This window comes from Parasteatoda tepidariorum, chromosome 4 (genome assembly GCF_043381705.1).
Source record: "Parasteatoda tepidariorum isolate YZ-2023 chromosome 4, CAS_Ptep_4.0, whole genome shotgun sequence".
NCBI lineage: Eukaryota > Metazoa > Arthropoda > Arachnida > Araneae > Theridiidae > Parasteatoda > Parasteatoda tepidariorum.
In genome coordinates this window covers 84724643-84729433 of record NC_092207.1, presented here as the reverse complement: position 1 = coordinate 84729433, position 4791 = coordinate 84724643, and positions in this window count along the sequence as shown.

Here is a 4791-nt window from a genome sequence, read left to right as displayed (position 1 = left end):
GTTAGATTTCAGTAATAATGATGCGTTCCCCAAAATGAATTATTGGGATTTTATTGATCATCCATTACAATAATACAATAACTCAGTCAGGTGTTATATTATAACATACTACACTACCATACCTAATTATTTATTATCTATGCTGTATCCAGTTTCCTTTCATGTTAAGCGATATACTGCTTAAAAATTTCATGTTAAACATGCAAAATGCAACAATAATTGATTGCTGACTCATGGGACCAAACATGTGTTTTATGTAAAACGATATTTCGCATTATGCGGTTTCATGTTAGTGAGGTTCAACTGTATACGAAAAAGGTTTGAATGGAAAACATTTTTATTTCTGTTATCAGTTCGGAAAAGTAAGAAATTAACATTTTCTGTTGATAATTCTAACCTATTATATTTAAAAAGCATGGCATGAGCGATTGTGGACTAAGTTATCTTTATCCTAACAAAAGTTTTTCTACTGTTTTTCGAAAGATTTTTCACTCTTTCTAAGGAAGGCACTTTTTGTTGACCACATATATAGACCACAGAGTACATAACACATAATAGTAGGAAATCTTATTTTCCTATTATTAAAATCAACATTCACTGTTATTAACCTATTAACAAAAGGTATCATTTTTTCTTACCAAAACTTGTCACAATTTAAACATTCCTGTTGTTGACAGTTCTGCCATTCATAAAGTACAGAGCAAAATAATTTACTCTAAAATCTACAGGTAAAGGGGTTCAGGTGAGCATAAATTTCTCAAGGCCAAATATTTTTCCGAAGAATTTTTTTTCTCTTTTGGTTTCAAATTTCACCCAAAATTATAGTGCTAAGTTACAAAAGCTTTTCCAAAATATTATTTTAATGTTTACATATTGTTAAAATATTTTGCTAATAATTTTCTTTAACAAAGAAAAAAAAATTCATTTGATTTTATGCAATTTTTGAATAAACTAACATATCATTAAAAAAAGAAATCGAAATATATTGAATTAGTAATAATTCATTGGACTAAATTTAAGGTCCAACTCATAAGCTGAATAAATTAAACTAATAAATAAACAATTTGAGATTTAAAGCTACGTTTAGCATAAAAGGAAATATTCTTTTAACATAACTGAAAACATTCTTTTACTTTCTTTTTTTTTCGGGAAAAATTGTTGGATATTAATTCCTTATTTTACTCTAAAATATTTTTTAGTGATACTTTTTTATTTAGACCAAAATTTTCCAAGTACAGCTTGAATTTCTCCCAACCTCATTTAAGTAATCAGACATATTCTGCTTCTCTTAAGGGCTATACTCTATGTGTGTATTTTAAATCAAAATAAAAGAAGTAAATATGTCTGTTGCATTTTTTAATCTTTTTATTGCTATTTTAGCATGAAATTAAATATTTTCTTATAGACAAACTCTCTGTAAACAATAATTTCCTCTGTTAATATGAATTGTCATTATAACAAATTTATACCGTTTTTCAATATATTTTAAATTTTTGAGCTATATTTAAACTCATTATATTTAAACCTGTAATGTTGCAGCTTTTCACATGGTTGCTATTCTGCATAGAAAAACTTGTTTTTTTTTTCAATAAAAGAAAGTGTTCTATCGCATAATTCTGTAGAAATTTCTTCTCCGACCCTAAATAATTATAACTGTTACAAGTATTCACAGGGCGTTTTAAATATTCTCCTCCTGTGGTTCTCTTAAGAAAATAAATTACTTAGGATACATCAGATTTGAACATTTATTATTACTATGAATTTACATTTTTTTCTTTTTGAGTTTTTGACCTAAAAATAATAAATTAGTATATTTTCTTCTTCAAATTTGATACTTTCTTTAACCTGGCTGTTTCCTCCTGAAATCAAACAGTTTGTTTACAACATTTTTTTTTACCTCAGTAGTGATTCATTCGAGTTTGGTGGTGTATTTTCCTTACATAAAAGTCCCCATCAAACAGAAAAATGAATTTTTTTTTCCTCTGTCCACCCATTGAAAATTATGTGTCCGGAATTTCCTTATTTATTCAATAATTAAAAGCTATTTTTTGACTGTTTTTTATTTCATTTTATTCATTGTAATATGTGTGATAACTTAATTGACGAATTTTATGTTTGTAAGTATTATTAAAAGTTTTTCAAAATTAAATTTTTAAAAATACTTTAAACTTTGAAATTCGTTAACTAAGATGGATAGAAAACATTTCAGTGAATAAAAAGAAACAAAAATTATTCAAAAATAGTTAGTAGTCACTGAATAAATAAGAAAATTCCTGACATATACGTAATTCTCCTTTGGTCATCATTGAGCAAGTAAAATCATTTTTCTACCTGATGGAGAACCTTAAATAATATCCTTGTGATTCCTTAGGAGTGTCCTGAAAGCTCTAAAAAATTTTAAAAATGCTCATTGCATTCACACTATTTTTAGAGTCTGTTCAAAAGAAATATTTATTTTTGTAAAATATTTGTATACAACTAAATATCCAAGTGAGGATAATTATAGACTTTTTGGTCTTTAAATTATCTGGAAAATTAACAGCTTCATTCCATTTACTTTGTAACAATTATGCAGTAAAAAAGTAGCAATATTAAAATAATTTCATTTTATTAATACAAAAAGTTTCTTCTTAAAAAATAACAATAAATTGGACTAGAACTTGGAAGCCTATTCTATCACACTTTCTTCTTCTTTGTGTCTTTCTTTGTTTCTTTCTGCTTCTTCTTATCTTTTCCTTGTCTTTTCTTTTGACTATTCATAAGTTTGCAAAAGCAGAAAACTAAAAGGAAAAGAAAAAAAAGATCTATGTATAATTTATTAGTTTTAACTTTGCAAAACTGTTTTATTTTGTAAGTACGTGTATTTTTATAAAATATAGTTTTTTGGTCATTTTATTATTATTATTTTGCCAAAATGGAACTTAGTGTAAACGTTTTGAGATAAAAAAGCATTAAGATACATTAGGACGCATTGAGAAGCAACATTAAGATAAAAATGCATAAAAAGCTTCTTTCAGTTTGCTCATCACAAGGTTGGTGTGATTTAAAACATGATTCACGATTTAAATCACTTAATTTTTTAGAAGAAAAAAAATCATTTATTTAATTCAACTGTAATTCTCTTAAAAACCCTGACTTAAAACAAAATGATTTTTAAAAAATATTAATCTAATTACAAAATATTTATGTGCAATATAATTAGTGTGTGAAGTTAGATTTCAGTAATAATGATGGTATTTTACTTAGAAATAATGAAATTGATATGCATGTAAATTAAAGTATTTATGTGCATATCCCTTTCATTATTTCATTAAAAAAGCACTGGTTTAATTCAAGTGTGATATTTTTAAATAATCAATTATTTAAACAAACTGATTTTTTAACTAATTGAAAACTTAGTTTAAAATATTTTCTAAACAATATAATAAATAAATTTTTTAGGGTGTGATTTTCGATTTCATTAGTAGTGAATGTTATTACTAAAAAATAATAAAAAGATGCTTGCAAACTTTTATATTTCCATGCTCATCTCTTTCATTATTTAATTTCCAAAAAAATTTAATTTAGCAGAGTTTTTTTTTTTAAATAATAATTTAAACGAATTGATTTTTTTAAAAAGCATTATATGAGAATAAAATATTTTTATATAATATAATTAATAAAAACATTACTTTGAGTATGATTTTTTAAAATCTTATTTCATTCATAATAAGATTATTTACGTAAGAATAATGAAAGGGATATGCAGGTAAATTAATGTATCTCAAAATAGACTAGATATAGTTTTAAAAAAGAAAAGGCTAATTGTGGAGAGAATATATTGTAATTTTCCATTATATGTATGTAAAATAGCTTGCAGGCAAAAAAATACTTCAATTATAATATCTATCTAGTTTTCATGCTTATTTAAAAGCAGTTTGTATATGTATCAAGACTTGTTCCATCCCAACTAACTTTTATTTTCTTTTTTTCTTTTTTTTTTTTGGTAATTTTTTCTGATCTGAACCAATATACTCTTCTCAGAAATTGATCTTGAAAAATATAACTATGATTTTATTTATTCAATTATTAATTTTAAATCATTATTTAATAATAATTTTAACCATTTTAGTAAGAATTACGGGCTATTTTATCTGTAATATTGTTTTCAATAATATTAAGTATTATTGAAACATTCTGTTAAATGCTTGGGTCGATAAATGTAAAGAAAAGAAGTTCTGATTTAAATCAAAAAATCTGATTTTTTTTTTCTTTTTTTTTTAATTATTATTTTTTTGTCTGCCCCTTATTTTAAACATGGTTATTGTTTGCATACTTAAAATATATTCTAAAAAAGCACAGCTTTCAGCTAAACGATGTAAATAGCATAAAAAACCATATCTCCGATAAATGAATCATAAATTTCCTTTGTAAAAAATTTAACTTTTCTACTGAAAATTGTTTATATTACTCCTAATGCCTGTATAATTAATAATTAATTACTGCAAAATTTTCACTTTCAGTATGAATTTGAATAGGCTGACTAAAGAAATACGAGAAATTTCTTAAGCTTTTTCGTGATTATTTTTTCAAACGTGCCATTTTTTATTGTTTTTTTTTTCTTCCAGATTTCTATTTTATGACTTAATTAACAATTCTAAAACTCCCAAAATTTTGAAAAGTTGAACTAGGTATTTATCTACAAAATTGTAAGAGAAGCATCTTTTCTATACCCTATTTGTTATTTCATAATTTTTTTTAGGATTTCTGAATACTTTTATAAAGAAAAAACTTGCTCAGTTAAAATTTTCC